This window comes from Scyliorhinus torazame, chromosome 2 (assembly GCF_047496885.1).
Source record: "Scyliorhinus torazame isolate Kashiwa2021f chromosome 2, sScyTor2.1, whole genome shotgun sequence".
NCBI classification, from domain to species: domain Eukaryota; kingdom Metazoa; phylum Chordata; class Chondrichthyes; order Carcharhiniformes; family Scyliorhinidae; genus Scyliorhinus; species Scyliorhinus torazame.
The window spans coordinates 183,282,217-183,305,949 of NC_092708.1; the positions used below are offsets into that span (position 1 = coordinate 183,282,217).

General features: G+C 52.0%; 1 long non-coding RNA gene across 1 annotated transcript in view; it reads right to left on the minus strand.

Moving 5' to 3' along the window:
• The window catches only part of LOC140407824 (uncharacterized), a 40,550-nt gene extending 16,817 nt beyond the window's left edge, over positions 1 to 23,733 (minus strand). Inside the window, exons 1-2 of the long non-coding RNA XR_011939828.1 lie at positions 23,701 to 23,733; positions 23,425 to 23,547 (exon numbers count right to left, since the gene is read on the minus strand). This is a non-coding gene — a long non-coding RNA (uncharacterized lncRNA). The remainder of the gene's footprint in view (positions 1 to 23,424; positions 23,548 to 23,700) is intronic.

A 23,733-nucleotide genomic window follows, 5' to 3' on the forward strand; every position in this document is an offset into this window, starting at 1 on the left:
AGAATATTGAAAATTAAACGTAGAGAGGGGTTAATTTAGCACAGTGGGCTAAACAGCTGGCTTGTAAGGCAGAACAAGGCCAGCAGCGCGGGTTCAATTCCCGTACCGGCCTCCCCGAACAGGCGCCAGAATGTGGCGACTAGGGCTTTTCACAGTAACTTCATTGAAGCCTACTTGTGACAATAAGCGATTATTATTATCTCTGGATGCCAACAGCAACTAGTTGGAACTCTGCAAGAATTTCTTCTAAATTCTCTGTTGCGAGAGTTATTCTTAGATAAGATGGAGGAGGGAACTTCTTATCATAGTAATCATAGATGAGGGAGGCCAATCGGTCCATCTTAATTCATCCATCGAGTAATATGTTAAGATTTGTTCAACTGCAATACCCCGTTGCTCATAGAATCATGGAATAGTGAAGCACGGAATTGATTCTGATCGTTGATTCCATTACCCAATATGAGGTCTACTCCACACAATGATCACTGAGCAAAGAAGAGTTGTCTTGTCTCTTTGAGTTCTCTGCCCAAAGGCAGTTCTAGCCCACAGCAACACAACCTTCACCACGGATCAGGCAAGGAGACAGATCCCTAATGCCCTCCAGCTGGAACAGGGATCGAGCCCCATGCTTTTGGCACCAATCTGTTCTATCATAGAACATATCATAGTATTTACAGTGCAGAAGGAGGCCATTTGGCCCATCGAGTCTGCACCAGCTCTTGGAAAGAGCACCCGACTCAAGGTCAACACTTCCACCCTATCCCCAGAACCCAGTAACCCCACCCAACAGTACAAGCAATTTTGGACACTAAGGGCAATTTTTATCTTGGCCAATCCATCTAACCTGCACATCTTTGGACTGTGGGAGGAAACCAAAGCACCCGGAGTAAACCCACGCACACACGGGGAGGATGTGCAGACTCCGCACAGACAGTGACCCAAGCCAGAATCGACTGGCCGTCCAGCCAACTGAGCCAATCAGCCCACATAAGGAGTCAGAGTTGCTGTGGTAATACATACTTTTACATGCATGTCATAGCCTGAAGTTATGGATAGTGATGTTCCAATTTATTTCCATCATATGGATGTGGCTGACAGGAATCTCTCCTGCTCCTACCACCTGCCATTGGCGTATGTTGGAAGGATTTGAAAGTTTATATTCAACTTGTTTGACCATGTTAGGACCCTACCTTCCTTGACAATCAAGTCGTGGAGCTTCTGGCTGGAAGGCATGGATGCTAACCACTGTGCCAGGAGACCTCCTCAGTGGCCTGCTACAAGTTCCAAATTTGCATTCAACTAGTTTGAACCTGTGTTCCCTTAACTTATCTTCACAATTTAGAGTAATATTCTGAGTGTCTTTTCAAACTCCCTTGAATACTTTATTCAGCTCTGTAAGATCATTCTCTGGTGCATTTGTTCCAGAATAAAAAGCCCTCGGGAGTGAATTGCTGTGTGGGTTCTCCTTTTTCAGTGGGACAGATGCAGATCCTTCAAAAAAGTGTTTATGCTGTTTACCCTTTGTTGCTAACTTTTGGTTGGCTCTTAAATGTTGCTCATTGTGTCTTTACTTAATTTGCCCTGTTTCCATAACCTTTGCTCTAAAGTCGCCAGGTATCTTTATGATACCACCACGAGGTTCAAGTTCAAGTGCTGATCAATAACTCAATACACCAGTTAGTAAGATTCAAATCAAAACACATTTATTATACACAGTCAATCACTACTCATGTATAAAACTCTGCTTACTCGACTATCTCTAACACTAAAAGGCCTATACTTAGCTTTGGAACTGGCCCACCAGGTCAGGGGAACAAATGGTCTTTTGTTCGATTCTGAGTCTGCAGGATTCAAAGCTGGTATGGACTGGTAGCTCGGATCGCCTATCTCGTGGCGTGCGTTGACTGGAGACTTACTTGGTTGGTGCAGCTACTAGCAGGTCACTGTCAAGGGTTGTTTCGAGCTGCTGAGAGACCCTGCCAAGAAGGACGAATTGAACTTGGGAACTCTATTTTATAGTCCCCAGGGATTTTGCGCCATTTGGAGCGGACCCCGTATCTGGTTCCAAGTGATTGGACTAAGTTCTGATCACTTTGATCGATTACTCCAATACTGGAGCTGTTCCCTGATCGCTGGGTGGTTCCTAAGTGTCCGTTGGCCTTCCTTTGTCTTGGCTCCTCCTGGCACCGAGGAGTCTGGCTTGGCCTTGTTTACCTTAACTGTTTCCAATTGTTCCCGGGGATCGCTCATTAATATGCAGATGGTTGTTAGTTTCAGTGCTGTCTGGGTTCCTGCAAGTTCTGATACACAGGAAACTTTGCACCTGCCGATTTTCCTGCGTTTGACCGAATTTCCCTGCATTCTTAGCGGATCTCCATTTTAAAGTCAGGAAGTGGCCAACCCAGGTGGCTACACACCCTCCTTGTGATCCCTGACGCGAAGCGTGAAAGATCACATAACTTCACTCTCTGACCCAGCGAGCACTCTTCCATGGCCTCTACACTGACCATAACTATGCACAAAAATTTTAACTGACAGTTCTAAGTGGCGCTATGTCACAACATATTTTAAAAAACGGTACCTCTAACTATCTTCCATAAACTACACTCACTTAAACATCCAATCATACTAACTTCCTAACAATACAAAAATAATAGCAGCATTCACATTTTCCTCTGGCTTGGCGGTCAAGCACAGAGTTGTACAATCTTTCAGTTGCAAATGAGACATATCTCTTTCTTTACAAATAACTCAAAACAAATGTCCTTTATTGTAGATCAAGGGGTTCGGGGGCCTGGTGAAAATTGAAAGTAGGGGATCTTATCCTGTATACCGGGGTGCGAGAGTGGTCGGCTCTCCTTCGCCATTTTCTCATGCGGATAGTCTGCACGATGCTGCAGAATATCGCCAATGCTAAAAGGGATTCAATTGCATATGAAAGGGAGTACCACGTTATAAACCTATCACACCATGATGGCGTGTTGTTACTTGTCAGTGGGCTCTGGGTGCTATGGGGAAGTGAATCATTGACGGCCGGGTGGGGTTGGGGTCAGGGGGTTCGCGGTTGCGCGTAACCGAATACAAATTATGATGATAACGAAAAACACGTATGATGTCTTCATTGCTCTCTTCTTTCTTCTCTTCTCTTCCTTTTTGTCTCTTCTCTCTTCCTGGAGCTTCTGGAATTCTGTGGATCAAGCATAGTTTCTGTTACTATCTTGTTTAATATCTTGAACGTTAGCATGTCTGTCTTTTAGTGCCAATTTCCCTTTATAATTGGTCACCATGTGTGACTCCCTCATTTTTCTTTTACCGAATATTTCGACTAGACATCTAAGAAAATATTGCTGTACTCCGAGCCGTCTCGCAGCCTGTGTGATTTACCATACCAGTGTTTGAGGATGTAAATAGCATAGGGAAGCAACCTTGGGGTTGCCAAAACCAAGCAAAAGAATTTTGAATGTAATCGAGGCAAAATGGTGTGCGTATGGGCCGCGGCGGGTAAGATTTGGATGGAATCCCCGGGTAGGACGGTGATCAATGCTGTATGTGCTCTACCCGAGCGTAGCTGACCAGAGGGGGGTCCTCAGGCAGGGCGGGGACCAATGCCGTTTCCCCACTGCCTGAGCAACCGGCAAGAACGGGTAAGAATGTGGTCGTCGTTGGGGCTGCCTCTCGAATTACCTTCAAATCAGGAGAGTAGTTATGATTGGTGTCTGCCGACAGACTAGTTCCTCTGAACTATTGTCTGGGACAAACTTGTACCGTTAACAATTTTCAGTCGACAGACTAGTTCCTCTGAACTATTGTCTGGGACAGACTTGTTCCATTAACAGTCGGGGGGCGTTAAAGGATTGGGGCCGTGAAAAACTTTCTGAGTTTACACACAACACTTAACGATAACACTAATCGAACAAACATTCAACAAACATGGTGCAGGTTCCATCAGAAAGGACACCGTTTCTCCCAAGCGGTTCCTTTTAAAACATCATCTGGACACCTCAGTTATCAGTTGCGAACAGGGTCACAAAGGGGTTCCCGTTTTGGGAGTCCGACTCAATGTCATCATCTTCTCCCGGATGCCATACTCTTGAATGGATGAGGGTTGCTAAAGCTGCATGGTGTGACTTAGGGTCCATCTCATCGTTTCGGACGAGCCTGTACGAATTGTCACGGTGCCAAATAGTCATGTCTGATTCTGTGGAGATGGTGTCGGGGTCGTCATCGTAGGGCGGTGGTCTTTGGTGAGGTTTGTTAAGGAATGTGATCAGGAAGGGATCACTCGAATCGTGTTCAGATTCGCTGGGTGTGGGGCCTGTTGCATGGGGATAGTAGGGAGGCGTGCTGTGGCTATCACCTGTGTCACCGTCGCTGTCGCTGCTGTCTGTGGGTGTTCCGGGGCGGAGTCTAGAGTTCGGGGGTGGAGTCGACGTCGAGTCCGTGGATGGGGTGGGGGAGGGTAGGGATATGTTGGCTGTCGCGGGGCGTGGTCTGCTGCGTCGAGCATGACGTGGTGTGCGTGGTTAGACTGCGAGCCATATGCCTTGAGCTGGTTAAATGAAACCACACGGTCTTACCTTTGGGGTACTTAATCTTATAAACGGAGAGGCTTACTTTGTCCGCAACGGAGTACGGACCCGAATACTTCGGTGACAGGAATGTGCTGGGGTTGTAAATGGAGAGCAAGACCTGCTGTCCTACATCAAACTCAGTCGAAACAGGCCTTGCTCTGTTTGTTCCTGGTGCCTAATTTTACTGCGGCTGCTAGCTGAGCCATTTTTACATTCTCAACTAATTGTTTGACTGCATTCTCGTGTGTGAGGGCCGTTACTTCGGGGCTGGTCAAGTCAAGTCCCAATAAAAATTCTGTGCCTTTCATGGGGCGTCCGATCACGAGAGTGTGTGGGGTGTATCCCACACCCCGTGGGCAGCACGGTAGCATTGTGAATAGCACAATTGCTTCACAGCTCCAGGGTCCCAGGTTCGATTTCGGCTCATGTCACTGTCTGTGCGGAGTCTGCACATCCTCCCCGTGTGTGCGTGGGTTTCCTCCGGGTGCTCCGGTTTCCTCCCACAGTCCAAAGATGTGCAGGTTAGGTGGATTGGCCATGATAAATTGCCCTAAGTGTCTAAAATTGCCCTTAGTGTTGGGTGGGGTTACTGGGTTATGGGGATAGGGTGGAGATATTGACCTTGGGTAGGGTGCTCTTTCCAAGAGCCGGTGCAGACTCGATGGGCCGAATGGCCTCCTTCTGCACTGTAAATTCTATGATAATTCTGTGGATGTCGAAACAGTATTTCTCAAAAACATCAGCGCAAAAGGGAGGACTGAATACCAAGTGGTGCTGTTTTGTTGGACCATTTTCCTGAGGGTTGCTTTTAGGTCCGATTCATGCGCTCCACGATACCACTCGACGGTGGGTGGTATGTGATGTGGAATTTTTGGGTAATGCCAAATATCGTGAGGACGTTCTTCATGACACGTCCCGTAAAATGGGAACCTTGGTCGGATTCAGTGCTGCGGGGGAGTCCCCATCTCGTAAAGATGTGGTGGGTTAAAATCTTAGCTGTAGTCTTTGCCATGTTTGTTCTAGATGGGAATGCTTCTACCCAGTTCGTAAACGTGTCTATAACAACTAAGACATACTTGTGACCATTCCTGCAAGGGGGCAATGGTCCTATAAAATCAATCTGGAGGTTAGTCCAGGGGCCATTAACGGGGCGGGTGTGGCTAAGCTGAGCTGTCTTCGCATATCTGTCCGGATTGTTTTGGGCACAGATAAGGCAATTTTCCACATAGTGCGTGACGTCTTCCTTTAAATTCGGCCACCAACAGAGCTGCCTGAGGTGGGCTGTAGTGGGGTCAATTCCCTGATGCCCATGACTATCATGGATCAAACAAATAAGCTGATTCCGGTCCTGTTCAGGAACCACATAAAGGGTGTCTTTTCGGACCACACCGTCATGTGTGGTCAGTGCATTTTTAAACCTATTGTATGGGGCTGGAAATTTTCCTTTTAAAATCTCCCTGAGATTACTATCTTGCTTCTGGGCCTGCACTAAATCTTCGATATTTGTCTGTGAGACCTGAACTGCATTCACTGGGGCGCTTTCAGGGGGGATCCAAAAATATCCATGTCTGGAACCTGCTTTAGCCAGTGCGTTGGCTTTTACATTTCCAGGTGGGGACGAACGGTGGTGACTTCGTACTTCAATAATGCCAAATATCCTGTCCTGTGCTTTGTCCAAAATGTGCCGGAGCAATGGGGCTGAAGGGAGGGGTTTTCCGTCCGCAGAAACAAATCCTCTTGCTTTCCACAGGGGTCGGGATTCTGTGAGGCTGTTACAGACATAGAGACTGTCCGAGTATATGTCTGCTGGGCTGGGGAAGGAATCTGGGTGATCCACAATGTATGCAATGGCTGCTAGTTCTGCCTCCTGCGCACCTAAGTGTCCTGGCAGTTTTAACAAGATTTCTTCTAGGGCGCGTCCTTGCGCGTCCTCAACATAGATGCTGCATCCTGTAATGCGCTTCCCGTTTAATATAGTGGAAGAACCAGCCACATATATTCTCAAGGGTGCGCACGTGTCTGTGTGCTGGGGGCTCTGGGTGAACTATCTATCTTTTTGGGGGGTGTTTTCGCGATAAAGGGGTCTGTGTTGTGGTGCGGTGAGATGATTTCACATTTGTGTGGGGTGCCTGGGTATTGAAGGTTGTCGGCTAGGAAAGTGTGGGTCTTCGTCCTTTTAACAGTGATGTCCCGTCCCTGCAAAAGAAGGGTCCATCTGGCTGCTCTGATCTGGCTTACTGTACCGTCCTTAAGTCGTCCGTCAAGTAAAAGTTGGGTGGGGGTCTGTTCCGTGGGGATTGTGATGGGGTTTAGTCCGGTGATATATGAAAAGTATTGAACTGCCCAGAAAACTGCGAGCAGGTTCCTTTCACAGGCCGAAAATCCCTGCTCCACAGGATCTAAAACTCTGGAGGTGTAAGCCACGGGTCTTAACTGTTCGTGCCGTTCCTGGAGGAGCACGGCGGAAAGGGTACGATCTGTGTTAGCTATCTCTATAGCATAGGGGGAAAGCGGGTCTGGAACCTGTAGTGCGGGGGCTGCAATGAGTGCGCGCTTTAAAGCGTCTACGGCATCCGTGTGCCGTGGAAGCCATTCCCAAGGGGCTCCTTTCTTTAGGAGTTCCGAGAGGGGTGCTGCTTTGGTGGCGAAACCGTCAATATGGTTTCGGCAGTAGCCAACTAGTCCTAAAAACGACCGGAGGGCGGAAACATTCTGGGGAAGGGGCAATTTGACAATCGAGTCAATTCTTTTATGCTCGATCTCGCGTTTACCATGCGTGATAATCGTTCCCAAATATACCACTTTGTTTTCCAAAATTTGGGCCTTCTTGGGGTTCACTTTACATCCAATTCGCTGTAGGAGTTCCAGGAGTTCGGACAGAAGCGTGATGTGCTCTGCCTTGGTGTCTGTCTGCAGTAATAGGTCGTCTACCTACTGGACCAGACATTCGGGGCGAGAACATTTTGATAAACCATTGGCCAGCTGTCGGTGGAAAATGGAGGGGGAGTTGTGGAATCCTTGTGGAAGGCATGTCCACGTGTACTGCTGACCTTTAAAAATGAAGGCAAATTTGTACTGGCACGCTTTTGCCAATGGAATGGACCAGAATCCGTTACTGATGTCCAAAACCGTAAAATACCGTGAGTTGAGTCCCTGTTTGAGTATGGTCTCGGGACTTGTGGCTACCGTGGGGCTTGCTGCGGGAGTGACTTTGTTGAGTTCCCGGTAATCGATGGTCAGTCACCATGATCCATCGGGCTTTCTCACTGGCCAAATCGGGGCATTATTAGTAGAGGCTACTGATCTAAGTACGCCTTGTTCTAATAAACTATCAATAACTTTTGAGATTTCTCCCTCTGCCTCTTGGGGAAATCCATATTGCTTCTGGGGTCTAGGGTCAGGTCCTGTTATTTGAACTGAACCAGCCATGTTTATGACTTGCAAATGCGGTCCTGTTTTTCTGGAGAACTGCCCTAACCGGTTTGTCTGCGCTAATCGTGTTCGGGTCAAACCAAAAATCGCTGACTGCGCTAATCTTATTAGCATACTCACCTACTGTGAGTGTTGCGGGGGCTCTTGCTGACTTTGCCATTTTCCAGACACATTGATTTACTGTGTCAAATGACAGGTTGTGGGAGTTCATGAAATCGATGCCCAAAATGTGTTCTGCTGTGTGGGGCCGATCGACCAAAACTATGGGGTGTTTTGGTGTAATGTTGCCAATTTGAATGGGTACAGGGGCTGTGATGTGTCCCTGTTGTGAGTGGCCTGTGAAGCCGCTGAGGGTGATTGTGGCTGTAGTGGGCCACGTGTCATTTTGGAACATGGTGGAGGAATTAATTGTGGTGCGGGACCCTCCTGTGTCCCAGAGAAATTCGATGGGCTATCCCCGTATTTTCGCTGCAACGACTAGTCGGCCGGACCTATCCCAAAGGGTGTCGCAGACCCAGGTGGGGGAGCCCGGACACCGTCAGTCAATTCCGTTCATGTCTTTCTGGTCTGAACGGGTGCTTACACTATGTATGGGCTTTGTCCTGTTACTATTCAGAGTGCCTGCCTGCTGGGCTCTCTGTGGCTTTCGTGGGGCATTGCACTCTTGTGCAAAGTGACCTAATTGTCCACAGATGTAACACTCCTGTGGTTTCTGTGGGGGGCTGTTCATGCCTTCGTTCACCCATGCAGAGTTCTGGTGCGATTCAACTGCTTGGATATCTGCCTCTGCCTGCTGTTCTTCGTGTTTTCTAATCACTGCTCAGATGCGCTAGACAAGACTGGTGTGCCCACTTGGCATTATCCACCTCTCCGTCCTTTGCTGCCAACATCCTTCTCAATTCTATATTCTCTCTCTCGATCTTACTAACATCGACCTTGCTCATTCGATGTCTCTCTTCTATCTCTTTGCGGAGCGTCGGAACGACCTCCTCTGTGCCTCGCAATTGTGCCAGACAGGACACGATTGCCATCGGCTTGCGAGCTTTCCCTAAGCTCTTCTTATGGATTTCGCTCAGGTTCCCCCACCAAGTATGTCCTATACTCCCACGACCTGTTTCCTCATTTGAACAAAAGTCACTCCAAAGGGGCCACCCCTTCCCTTTGAGATACCTTCTAATCTCAACTTCCCAAACGGGGCATCTTGACAAATACATGAATAGGATGGGAATAGAGGGATACGGACCCAGGAAGTGTAGAAGATTGTAGTTTAGTCGGGCAGCATGGTCGGCACCGGCTTGGAGGGCCGAAGGGCCTGTTCCTGTGCTGTACATTTCTTTGTTTGTTCTTGGGACGCTGACCTACTCTGCTGCTGGTCGCTGCGACCACGAATTCTTGAGGGTTCATAAGGCGTTCCATTGCCTTCATTGCCATTTTTCCTATCTGAATGCTCTCTTTTAAAATTTGGAACGAGGGGTACTAAGGTGGTGCTGTAAACACGGGTACGGCGTTCGCTATTTTCCGGAATACAAACTCCCGACAGTTTTTCGCAACAAAATCTATCAGTTTTACCTTATAGCCCTGTTAGTTACGCATGCATTAACACGCATCCGAATTATGAGGATTGATCAGAACTGCTTGAACACTTGTGAATGTCTCTGTTCCCAATTGGATTCTCAATTCACATTTTGGGTTCTCCCGGAGTGGTTAGGCCACTTCTAAGCCGGGTCCCATCAGAGTTCGCCAGTAAATGTTGCTAACTTTTGGTTGGCTTTTAAATGTTGCTCGTTGTGTCTTTACTTAATTTGCTCCGTTTCTATAACCTTTGCTCTCAAGTCGCCAGGTATCTTTATGATACCACCACGAGGTTCAAGTTCAAGTGCTGATCAATAACTCAATACACCAGTTAGTAAGATTCAAATCAAAACACATTTATTATACACAGTAAATCACTACTCATGTATAAAACTCTGCTTACTCGACTTTCTCTATCACTAAAAGGCCTATACTTAGCTTTGGAACTGGCCCACCAGGTCAGAGGAACAAATGGCCTTTCGTTCAATTCTGAGTCTGCAGGATTCAAAGCTGGTATGGACTGGTAGCTAGGAGCGCCTATCTCGTAGCGTGCGTTGACTGGAGACTTACTTGATTGGTGTAGCTACTAGGCAGGTCACTTGTCAAGGGTTGTTTCGAGCTGCTGAGACACCCTGCCAAGAAGGACGAATTGAACTTGAGGACTCTCTTTTATAGTCCACAGGGGCTTCGCGCCATTCGGGACGGACCCCGTTCTGATCACTTGGATCGATTTCTCTAATACTGGAGCTGTTCCCTGATCGCTGGGCGGTTCCTAAGTGTCCGTTGGCCTTCCTTTGTCTTGGCTCCTGCTGGCGCCGAGGAGTCTAGCTTGGCCTGGTTTACCTTAAATGTTTCAATTGTTCCCGGGGATCGCTAATTAATATGCAGATGGTCGTTAGTTTCAGTGCTGTCTGGGTTTCTGCAAGTTCTGATATACAGGAAACTTTGCACCTGCTGTTTATCCTGCGTTTGACCGAATTTCCCTGCATTCTTAGTGGATCTCCATTTTAAAGCCGGGAGGTGGCCAACCCAGGTGGCTACACCTTTTCCTGGATTTGCACATTTCACGTCTTCACTTGAAAATACTTAGAACAAACAATTATTTGGAATATTTATTATTTTGTGCTCATCTTTTATTACAAGTGTTTGCGCATATCTATGGTTTTCACTTGTCAATGCGTTCTTACTGTTGCAGTGCTAAAATAATATTTTAATGCCATTTTCTAGTCTGTGCTGCAATGTTTTTTCTCCAGGTCTGTCAGTGCTGCTCTGATTACACTTCTGGGGCGGGATTCTCCAACCCCCCACTGGGACGGAGAATTGCTGGGGCGGCGTAAATCCCGCCACCGCAGCCCGCAGAATTCTCCAAAGGGTGAAAAGTCGGCGGGGCGTCAATCGCGCTGCCTGCCTCGGAGAATGGCAGGGGCGGGCACGAGACAATGGACTCCAGGGCTGCCCATATTCTCCCGGCTGGATGGGCCGAAGTCCCGCCGACGAAACACCTTTTTAACGGCATCAACCAATGCTTTTTTTTTTATAAATGTTTTATTGAAAATTTTTTCCCAAACAACAATTTTTCCCCTCTTACAAAGCAAACGCAACAATAACAATACAGAAATTTTAAACAATACACAAGTAACAAAACCCCTTTATCTTTGACCTAAACTAAACCCCCCCTCCCCCCCCCCCCCCCCCTCCCCCTGGGTTGCTGCTGCTGGTCATCTGTCTTCCCTCTAACGTTCCCCTAGGTAGTCGAGAAATGGCTGCCACCGCCTGGTGAACCCTTGAGCCGATCCTCTCAGGGCAAACTTTATCTGCTCCAGTTTAATGAACCCCGCCATATCATTTACCCAGGCCTCCAGTCCGGGGGGTTTCGCCTCCTTCCACATGAGTAGGATCCTGCGCCGGGCTACTAGGGACGCAAAGGCCACAACGTCGGCCTCTTTCGCCTCCTGCACTCCCGACTCTTCCGCAACTCCAAATAGAGCTAACCCCCAGCCTGGTTTGACCCGGGCCCTCACCACCCGCGAAATCACTCCCGTCACTCCCTTCCAATACCCTTCCAGTGCCGGGCATGCCCAAAACATATGTGCGTGGTTTGCCGGGCTCCCGCCACACCTCCCACATTTGTCCTCCACTCCAAAGAACCTGCTCAATCTTGCTCCCGTTATGTGTGCTCTATGTAGCACCTTAAATTGAATCAGGCTAAGCCTGGCGCATGAGGAAGAGGAATTTACCCTGCTTAGGGCATCAGCCCACATACCCTCCTCTATCTCCTCCCCTAGTTCTTCTTCCCACTTTCCTTTTAGTTCGCCCACCGACTCCTCCCCCTCTTCCCTCATCTCTCGGTAAATCTCTGACACCTTGCCCTCTCCGACCCACACCCCTGAAAGCACCCTGTCCTGTATCCCCTGTGTCGGGAGCAATGGAAATTCCCTCACCTGTTGTCTAGTAAATGCCCTCACCTGCATATATCTCAAGAAATTTCCCCGGGGCAACTTATACTTTTCCTCCAATGCTCCCAAGCTCGCAAAAGTCCCATCTATAAATAAATCTCCCACCCTCCTAATTCCCAACTGGAACCAGCTCTGAAATCCTCCATCCATTCTTCCTGGGGCGAACCTATGGTTGTTCCTGATTGGGGACCCCACCAGGGCTCCCCGCACCCCTCTCTGTCGCCTCCACTGTCCCCAGATATTCAATGTTGCCGCCACCACCGGGTTCATGGTAAACTTTTTAGGTGAGATCGGTAGCGGCGCCGTCACCAGCGCCTCTAAACTCGTCCCTTTACAGGACTTTCTCTCCAGTCTTTCCCACGCCGCTCCCTCACCCTCCATCATCCATTTACGTATCATTGCCACATTGGCGGCCCAATAGTAATCGCCCAAGTTCGGTAGTGCCAATCCTCCTCTGTCCCTACTACGCTGAAGGAACCCCCTCCTTACTCTCGGAACTTTCCCTGCCCACACGAAGCTCGTGATGCTCCTGTCTATTTTATTAAAAAAGGTCTTAGTGATTAGTATAGGGAGACATTGAAATTCAAATAAGAACCTCGGGAGGACCATCATCTTAATTGCTTGCACCCTGCCCGCCAGCGATAGAGGCTGCATGTCCCACCTCTTGAAGTCCTCCTCCATTTGTTCTACCAACCGTGTCAGATTAAGTCTGTGCAAGGTTCCCCAGCTCCTAGCGATCTGAATCCCCAGGTATCGGAAGTTTCTTTCCACTTTCCTTAGAGGCAAGCCTTCTATCTCTCTACTCTGGTCCCCTGGATGTATCACAAATAATTCACTCTTCCCCATGTTTAGCCTATACCCCGAGAAATCCCCGAACCCCCTCAAAATTCGCATAACCTCTATCAATCCCCCCGCTGGGTCCGACACGTATAACAATAGGTCATCCGCATATAACGAGACTCGGTGTTCTTCTCCCCCTCTAATCACCCCTCTCCATTTCCTGGAGTCTCTCAACGCCATGGCCAGAGGTTCAATTGCCAACGCGAACAACAATGGAGACAGCGGGCATCCCTGTCTTGTTCCCCTATATAGTCGGAAATACTCCGATCTATGTCGACCTGTAACTACGCTTGCCGTTGGAGCCCCATAAAGAAGTCTAACCCAGCTAATAAACCCGTTCCCAAACCCAAACCTCCTTAACACTTCCCATAAATACTCCCACTCCACCCTATCAAATGCCTTCTCTGCGTCCATTGCCGCCACTATCTCTGCCTCCCCCTCCACTGGGGGCATCATTATCACCCCTAATAGTCGTCGCACGTTAACATTCAGTTGTCTCCCTTTTACGAACCCTGTCTGGTCTTCGTGCACCACCCCCGGGACACAGTCCTCTATCCTCGATGCCAGTACCTTTGCCAACAATTTGGCGTCCACGTTCAACAATGAAATGGGTCTATAGGACCCGCACTGCAACGGATCTTTATCCCTCTTCAAAATTAACGATATCGTCGCCTCCGACATCGTCGGGGGTAGAGTCCCCCCTTTCCTGGCCTCATTGAACGTCCTCACCATCAACGGGGCCAACAAGTCCACATATTTTCTGTAATACTCCACCGGGAACCCGTCTGGTCCTGGGGCCTTCCCTGCTTGCATGCTTCCCAGTCCCTTAATAACCTCGTCCACCCCAATCGGTGCCCCCAGGCCTACCACCCCCCGCTCCTCCACTTTCGGGAACCTCAATTGGTCCAGGAACTGCCGCATCCCCTCCTCTCCCTCTGGGGGTTGAGACCTATACAGTTCCTCATAGAAGGTCTTGAACACCTCATTTATCTTTCCTGCCCTTCGCACCGTGTCTCCCCTTTCGTCTCTAATTCCTCCTATTTCCCTCGCTGCTGCCCTCTTTCGCAATTGATGAGCCAACAGGCGACTCGCCTTTTCCCCATATTCATACCTCCTCCCCTGTGCCTTCCTCCACAGTACCTCCGCCTTTCTGGTGGTCAGAAGGTCAAATTCCGTCTGGAGTCGTCTCCTCTCCCTGTACAATTCCTCCTCCGGGGTCTCTGCAAATTCCCTATCCACCCTTAAAATCTCCCCCAGTAATCTTTCCCTTTCCTTGGCCTCTGTTTTCCTTTTGTGGGCCCCAATGGAGATCAGCTCTCCTCTGACCACCGCTTTTAGTGCTTCCCATACCACTCCCACAGGGACCTCGCCGTCGTCATTGACCTCCAGGTATCTCTCAATACACCCCCGCACTCTTGCACACACTCACTCATCCGCCATCAGTCCCACATCTAATCGCCAGAGTGTTCTCTGCTCCCTTTCCTCTCCTAATTCCAGGTCCACCCAATGTGGGGCATGATCCGAAACCGCTATGGCTGAGTACTCAGCTTCTTCCACCCTAGAGATCAACGACCTTCCCAAAACAAAAAAATCTATCCGGGAGTACACTTTATGGACATGGGAGAAGAAGGAATACTCCCTAGCCCTAGGTCTAAGAAATCCCCATGGATCCACTCCCCCCATTTGGTCCATAAACCCCTTAAGTACCTTGGCCGCTGCCGGCCTTCTTCCGGTCCTTGAGCTGGATCTATCTAGCCCCGGGTCCAGCACCGTATTAAAGTCCCCTCCTAAAATCAAGTTTCCTACCTCCAGGTCCGGTATACGCCCCAGCATCCGTCTCATAAATCCCGCATCGTCCCAGTTTGGGGCATACACGTTAACCAACACGACCTCCATTCCCTCCAGCCTGCCACTCACCATTACATATCTACCTCCGCTATCTGCTACGATGTTCTTTGCTTCAAATGCGACCTGTTTCCCCACCAAAATGGCCACCCCTCTATTCTTTGCGTCCAGTCCTGAGTGGAACACCTGTCCCACCCATCCTTTCCTTAGCCTAACTTGGTCCGCCACCTTTAGGTGCGTCTCTTGGAGCATAACCACGTCTGCCCTTAGTCCTTTCAAATGCGCGAGCACTCGGGCCCTTTTTATCGGTCCGTTCAGGCCTCTCACGTTCCACGTGATCAGCCTCACTAGGGGGCTACCTGCCCCCCTCCCGTGTCGACTAGCCATTACCTTCTCTAGGCCAGTCCCATATCCCGCCTCCACGCTCCCGCTCGCTCCCCCAGCGTCGCACACCATCCCCGCCCACCCACTCTTTAGCCATTTCCTTTTGGATTTCCGCAGCAGCAACCCAGTTGTCCCCCCCCCCCTTCTCCCTCCCTCCTCCCCTCCCCGCTAGATCTCTTTCTAGCTTGATTGCTCCCCCCATATTACTTCCGTAAGTCAGCTGACTTCAACTGACCCCGGCTACTCCTGCTCACTCCTCGACCCCCCCCATGTGGGGAACTCCCATCCGCCTTGCGCCTGTCTTCCCGCCTTATTCTTTCTGGTGCGGGAACATCCCTTTACCTGACCCGCCTCTTATGGCGCAGCTCCCTTTCCCCTCCCCCTCCCCTTCCCCATTCTCCAACTATGTCCCGTCTTTCCCCCCTCACCGGCGCCCACATTTCCCCAATGTCTCCCCCCTTCCCTGTTTACTTCTCAATTAACTTCCACCGTAACATTAACAATAACATTTCCTGCAGCATCAGTCCCTCAGTTCCGATCCAATTTCTCTTCTTTGATGAAGGTCCATGCTTCCTCCGCCGTCTCGAAATAATGGTGTCTCTCCTGATACGTGACCCATAGTCTTGCCGGCTGCAGCATCCCGAACTTCACCTTCCTTTTATGCAACACCTCTTTGGCTCGGTTGAAGCTCGCCCTCCTTCTCGCCACCTCCGCACTCCAATCCTGGTATACCCGTACCACTGCATTCTCCCATCTGCTACTCCGCACCTTTTTAGCCCATCTCAGGACCTCTTCTCTATCCTTAAGGCGGTTAAAATCGCACGATTATCGCCCTGGGTGGTTCTCCCGCTTTTGGTCTTCTCGCCGGAATCCGATTTGCCCACTCCACCTCCAAGGGGCCCGTAGGGGCCTCAGCACCCATCAGTGAGCTCAGCATCGTACTTGCGTACGCTCCACAGTCCACTCCTTCCACACCCTCAGGGAGACCCAGTATCCGAAGGTTCTTCCTTCGCGCTCCATTTTCTAGGGCTTCGATCCTTTCAGTACACTTTTTATGAAGTGCCTCGTGCGTCTGTGTCTTAACCGCCAGGCCCAGGATCTCATCCTCAATATCTGTCACCTTCTGCTCCACCACACGGAGCTCTGTCTCCTGGTCTTTAATGTCTCCTTGAGCCCCTCAATTGCCTGTAGCAACGGGGTCAGCACCTCCCTCTTCAGCAGCTCCACGCACCGTCTCACAATTTCATGCTCAGGCCCCCATGTCGCCTGCGCTTTCTCCGCCGCCATCTTGTACGTCTCTCTTTCTGACCCTTTGGTCGACGATTCCTCGCGCTGCAGCCGCCGCCGCCGGTTTTTTCCTCCTTCGTTTGGGGGGGACTCCCTTCTCACACGCCCCACACCGGGTTGCGTCGTCGAAAAATTCCCCGTTGAGGCTCTTCAAAGAGCCCGAAGGTCCGTCGGAGCTGGAGCCGCCGAAGCGTGCGGCTAGCTAGGCATCACCGCAACCGGAAGTCCCTTCAGTGGCCTTGATGAGGTCTTTTCACAGTTGTTCCCTCTGCTGCTAGAATTCACCTTTGATACAGGCCCTCAGGTCAGCTTGCAGCTTTAAGCTTGCCCTTCCCCGCCTGCATGCTGGAAGAGGCCCTGTTTATCCTGTAGTTGCAGCCAAATCTTTCACTGTTTCTGCGTGTGTCTGGCAACCAAGAGACATACCCTTCCTGGGGGACACCGTCGGGGGAATATTGCCGCCTTCTTCCCACACCGGGAAATGTCAAACAAATGCCGTGGGGGCCCTGTAAAAGAGCCCAAAAGTCCGTTCCAAGCAGGAGCTGCCGAATATGCGACCTAGCTCTGCATAGCCGCACCCGGAAGTCCGGCATCAACCAATGCTGATGGTTGACGCCGTCCAGCATGGAGGTAGGTCACGGCCTGGGGGGTGGCCGCAGGAGAGGCGATGGCGTGGCCGCAGTCTGTGTGTGGGAGGGAGAGGTGTATGTGGGTGTGTGTGCGGTGGGGGGCTGGGGTGTGAGTGCCGGCGAGGGGGACGGGGGGGGGGGGATGAGTGCCGGGTACGGGGGGGGGGGGGGGGTAAGTGCCGGGGAGGGGGGGGGGGGAGGGATGAGTGCCGGGTAGGGGGGGGATAAGTGCCGGGGATGGGGGGTGTGAGGACAAGGGAGTTTGTCCGCCTGGCTAGGTGCCATCCTCCAACAGTCGCGCCCATGCAGTCCATGCAACCTGGCTGGGGGGAGGGGGGGTACGGGCAAGATGACATGTCGTCGTTTTCCCCCCCCCCACTCCCCGCAGGCCGTCATGTTTTCTGATCAGCCAGCGATGTTGGCCGCCATGGCGGTAGCTGCTATTCTCCATGTTGCCCTGGAGGAGGAGGAGGAGCGTGCCAGAGAGGCGGCGCAGGCTGCCGCAGAGGAGAATGCCGCAGAGGGGCAGGCGGCAGCCGCCCAGGCTGGAGGGACAGCCGCCCCGACAGGACAAGGAGGAGGAGGAGCAGGGGGAGCACGTAGTGGAGGAGGAACACGAGGAGGGGGAGGAGGATGTCGCGGCGCCACGGCAACGGAGGCACCCGAGGAGGCCCCGTGTGTACCAGCCCCGGCTGTCGTACCAGGACCTCACGGACCAGGAATGCAGGAGGAGACTCCGGATGAGCCGGAAACCGTGGCACACATCTTCCACCTGCTGGCACACCTGGCACTGGGGGGGGGGGGGGGGCACACCCTCACCCCGTGTCCTTCAAGGTTACGGTGGCCCTGAACTGTTATGCAACGGGGTCATTCCAGACACCAGGTGGGGACCTGTCCGGCATCTCGCAGGCATCAGTGCACCGGTGCATCCGGGCAGTGACAGACCCCCTATATGCCATTGCAGACTGCTACATCCGCTTCCCTGTGGATTGGGCCAGCCAGGATGCCCGGGCCATGGGCTTCTTTGCCGTGGCCGGGTTTCCCATGGTCCAGGGTGCGATCGATGGGATGCACGTCGCCGTGCGGCCAGCTGCAAATAACAGGGCCGTGTTCACCAATAGGAAGGGGACCTATTTCATGAACATCCAGGTGGTCTGCGATCACCGCATGATTATCCTGCATATCTGCGCCCGGTACCCGGGAAGTGTACATGACTCATACGTGTTATCGCGGTCTTACATCCCCGGCATGTACGAGGGACGCCACCCCCGTCTGAGGGGCTGCTTGCTGGGCGACAGGGGTTACCCGTTGCGGTCGTGGCTGATGACGCCTATACGGAGGCCACAGAATGACGCGAACAGCTACAATGATGCCCATGCAGCGACAAGGGGTGTGATAGAGAGGTGCTTTGGAGTGCTCAAAATGCGTTTCAGGTGCCTGGACCTCTCTGGGGGCACCCTCCAGTATCGGTCAGATAGGGTCGGCCGCATCATTGTGGTGTGCTACGTCCTGCACAATATAGCCCAGCAGAGGGGCGATGTTCTGCAGGCAGAGGAGGGCGGAGTGGAGGAGCAGCAGGAAGAGGCGCAGTCCTCCCCAGATGAGAGGGATGGGGGCAATGGTCAGGGCAGACGGGCTAGACATGGGCGGGTGGCTGTCCACCGTTAGCGGCTGGGCCAGCGGGCACGGGACAGGCTGATAGCCGCCCGCTTCACTGACTAGGGGGCGTGGGAATTGGTGAGTATGGCCACATACCGCACACCATGGCAACACCCGAACACCCTCACCCCCCCTACCCATCCACCCACCCATCACCCTCACCCCCCCCAACCACACCCAGCCCACCCGCATGCACACCACCCCTCCATTGCAGATCCACCTGCGGCACGACGGCCGGGCTCTCACGTGCGCCGGTGGAAGCGTGTCTATTGCAGGCCATGGAGGATGATGACAACCCGCCCTGCGATGAGCTCCTGGCTCAACATCGTTGGACGATGTACCACCATCCACCCGGACCATCCCTGCATGTGGCTGTGACACTGCAGCGCACGGTCCCGTCCTCTGCTCGGGAGGATGGTGAGGACGGCCCAGGGGGAAGGGGGCAGACTCACGTGAGGCCGACGTAAGACCACCCCCTCACACACACACTGGCGCTCAACGTACATGACATCCCCGCAGGCTTCGGACAGAGCACAAAGGCAGCTTCTGTAGGTGTTAAAGCGATTTTAATAACAAACAGTGCATACACGTGCCCTAGCCCCCAAAACTCGTCTGTGCCCTGCACCCGTGCCAACTTACTCAGTGTCTAATTGTTTGGCCTTACGGACCCTTTGACTACGCCTAGGTGGTTCCCCAGACTGGGCCATTGCCTGCAAGGGTTGGGCCATTGCCTGCTGAGACTGGGCCATGGCCTGCAGGGATTGGGCCATTGCCTGCTGAGACTGGGCCATGGCCTGCAGGGATTTGGCCATTGCCTGTTGAGACTGGGCCATGGCCTGCAGTGGTTGGGCCATTGTCTGCTGAGACTGGGCCATGGCCTGCAGTGGTTGGGCCATTGCCTGCTGAGACTGGGCCATGGCCTGCAGGGGTTGGGCCATTGCCTGCTGAGACTGGCCATGGCCTGCAGGGGTTGGGCCATTGCCTGCTGAGACTGGGCCATGGCCTGCAGGGGTTGGGCCATTGCCTGCTGAGACTGGGCCATGGCCTGCTGAGACAGGGCCACGGCGTTGAGCGCCTCTGCCATCTTCCGCTGGCGCTGCCTCATGGCCTCCTGTGAGAGGGCAGCCATGTCCTGGGCCACAGTCGCCGCCTGCACGGAAAGCCCCAGGCCTCGCAAACCGCTCCCCATGTCTGACACCGTCGCACCCATTGCCTCCACCGCGGACACCACCTGTGTGGTGTCGGCCTGGGTGGCATGCATGACCGGCACCACTCTCAGCTCCTGGACACGGGTGCACTCCTCCACCTGCGACTGCAGCCGCTGCAAGCCAGCCGTCACCCTCTTCGCTCGTCCCAGGTTCGGTGGTTGCATCGGGGCTATGGGTGGGTGTGGTAACTCCAGGAACTCGGAATCTATCTGGGGGGCAGATGTTCGCTTGCGCCAGGATGCCCTTCGACCTCACGGCCCCTCTGCTGCTCCTACCTCCACCTGCTGTCCCGAGACGGCTGTGTTGTGCACACCAGTGAGTGTTCCAGACTCCTCATCACTAAAATGCCCAACCGAGGTGAGTGTCTCTGCGATGGTGGAGGGTGTTGGTGACAGCAGTGGCGTTGTGTCGTGCGCGTCATCCGACTCTGAGTCCATGGCACTTTGGGGTGGCGGTTCGACTCCACCCATCCACTCTGTGTCACTGTCCTGTATTTTGGTTTCCTGGGTAGGGGTGTCCTGGGTAGGGGTGTCCTGGGTAGGGGTCTCCTGGGTAGGGGTCTCCTGGGTAGGGGTCTCCTGGGTAGGGCTGTCCTGGGTAGTGGTTTCGTGGCTCGGCTGCGACGGAGGCCTGTGGCTGCCCCCCCTCGTCGCTGGGTGGCACACGCCTGCGTCGCCGCACCCACACGAGACGGGGGCGTCGTCTCCCTATTGCTCCAGGTCTCTCCGTCTCCCGTGGTCGCCCTGGGGCATCCTGCGGGCATCGCGTGCCAGAGGGTCCGGGTCTCTCCGTCTCCCATGGTCGCCCTGGGGCATCCTGCGGGCGTCGCGTGCCAGAGGGTCCGGATCTCTCCGTATCCCGTGGTCGCCCTGGGGCATCCTGCGGGCGGTCGGCATCTGCGGGGATGGGTGCCTCGACGTTTGCTCCTGCGGTACACAATGAAGCATGCATGGTTAGACACACAGGCGGTGATCAGGTGATATGGGGGAGGGGGGATATGGGGGAATATGGGGGATACGGGGGAGAGGCGATATGGGGACGGGCTGTCGGTGGCTCACTTGCTGGTGGGCCCCCGACCTCGGCATTGGGAACCTCCCGGTCCTCAGGTCCGCCAGCCAGTTCCAGGGCCCTTTCCTCATGTACGGTGAGTGGCCTCTCATCAGCTGGGCCCCCTCCAGTCCTCTCATTCTCCCTATTGTTGTGTGCGCGCTTCTCCTGTGGGGGGGCGGGTGGGTGGCAGGGGTAAAAGGCAACAGTGTTAGACAGGTATATGAATGCACACCATCGGTTGCGCGTATGGTGCAGAGGTTAGGGTTCGGGTTGGTTTCACCTGGGGGGGTGCCGTACATCGGGCAGGGAGGGGGGGGATTCACCCTGGCAGCCCTGACGAGGTCGTTCACCTTCTTGTGGCACTGGGTGCCTGTCCGTGGTGTCAGAACCACAGCGCTGACGGCCTCTGGCACCTCCCTCCACAGACGCTGGCTGAGGCGTGGGGCGACCCTGCGGCCGTGTCTGGGGTACAGGGAACTCTCTTCTCCTCCACTGCGTCCAGGAGCGCCCCGATGTCGCGGTCCTGGAAGCTCAGGGCTGCGCAGCGGGCGGCCATCTTGTCAGGTCTTCTGGGGGTGGGGTGGCGCGTCTTTTGAGCCGTCACGCCATGCGGTGTCGATGACGCCACACAGCGTCACCGTCCACGTCCGGTGGCGCCGTCGCAAATGGCATCACACCGCTGCTAGCCCATTCGGGGCCTGAAAATTTGCGTTGTTTGGGGGGGGGGGGGGGGGGGGGGGGCGACGCTGGAGTGATCCGCGCCGTTTTTGGCGCCGGGTCCCGGACATCGCGGCAGTTTTTGGAGCATCCCGCCCCTGATGTGCCTCTGAACATCCTAACCAGCCGTTTTTGTATGCAAGATTGGTAGATAAAACTTTACTATGACCCCCAAGGCATATGACCAGCTGATAATTATAACATCAATAGCATTCAAAAATATTTAGACTAATTAAGTAGAGGGGCTAATAAATGGCAGATGTATTTTCATGTTGTTAAATGTGCTATTATGCACAATGGAATGGGAAACATGAAGTTCACGTAGGCTGACATAGTGCCCACTAACAAAGGCAGAAACGGAATAGTATTCATTCAGGGTGAAGCTATTATTGGCAAGGTTCATTAAGTATTAGAATATACCTGAAATATATTTGATAATAAACAAGTTATTTTACATTTGTTCAAATTGTTGGTAAAACCACATTTGGAATACTGGGCGAATTTAATTTCCTCAGAGTGAGATTGATTCAGTCCATGGAGTGGGGGGGTCGAGGTCTGTGGATAGCCTCCCTTTTCTGTCATAAATTGAGGCTGAGGCCCTTAAGTGAGTAATTAATGTCTGTTTAAGGGCCACATCCCAATGCTGGTTTGTTTGTTTGTTTGCAGGATCCCGGGTTGAGGGGCTGTCATCAGGAATGGGAGGACCTGGTGAAAACCACCCCTTTTGACATTGCCTCCAAACCACCACCACTCACCCCACCTCCCCTTCCTTGGCCCCGAACCAACCTCACTCATTTGTGGCCTGGGTCTCTTGTGGCAGCATTGTTGGCAGCTACCGCCAGAGGGATAGTGCTGATGGTAATAATGAGCTGACAGCCTCTGATCGACCGACAGTTCTAAGGAGCGAGATTTCCTTGATCCAGGTGATGCCTGCTATTGCCCACTTAAATGCTTGACTGACATTTAATGTAGTGGGCCTTCTCCAAGGGACCAGGTCCTTTGACAGCCCTCTCGCCAAAGTGTGAGACCATCATTACCTGAATTAAATTCTGCCCACTGTGTGCTCTTTGGAACACTATCTTCTAAATGCCATTTTAGTTGTTGCAGAGCATTTAGAGAGGATCCAGGATGATCTAGGATTTAAGATTCCAGGATATGAAGAAAGGCTGTGTATTGAAATGGTTTCCTTAGGGAAAGATTATTGGGAGGGGGTTTTTAAATGCTAAGAAGGATAGTGAATGTTGTTGCAAATAGATTGTGTAATCTGGATTGAACACAGAACAGAATAGAAAATAACTAAAACAAGATATGAAATGTCAAATGTTTCTCCCCAGAAGGTCATAGCTTGGTAGAGTAAACTTGACTAAAGTAGTTATCACTGTCAATTGATACTACTTAAAAAATGTTGAGTAACTGATTAGGATTGGAATTGTGGATTATAAGGAAAACCATAGGGTTAGATGATTGAATACTGTCTACCTGAACTGTTGAAATTGTCAGAATCTCTTGTCAAATGATTCAGTTGGCCTTGAATAAGCAAGAGTGTAGCAGATTGATAGACAGATGTTCTAAATGGGTATCAAGAGCAAAAATACATGGAGGACACCAATCACTGCACCAAATGAACTAAGGATGGAAGGATCCTAAATTGTGCTGCATCCCTTTCTTGCTTAGCATTTTCCCTGATAACCATGGCACTGGGTCGCTATTGAGAACAGTGCCTACACACAACAAATCTCACAGGGTTGAGTGGCAGCTACTTCTTCATTCTCACCCAGTTGACACCAACAGTTTGGTTTGCGAAGGCACTCTGAGAAGGATTATCGATTTTGGCCATCTGTGCGGTGTGTAGCAAGAGTGCAGCTGCATTCAGAAAGTGAACTGCCAGGAAGGTATTCTGCATTAAACAAAGGACAGGGGTTCAAGTGATTGACAATCTCAAGGAAGTTATGGCTGCCTGGTGAATCCATTTTGGTATTTTGGCTGCAATGCTGTTGGCAAATTTTCACCTGAGCTTTTTTTGTAACTTAAAATTGATTGTAAAACTTACCTTAATTCAGCCTCTGGTTGGGATTGGAGTTGA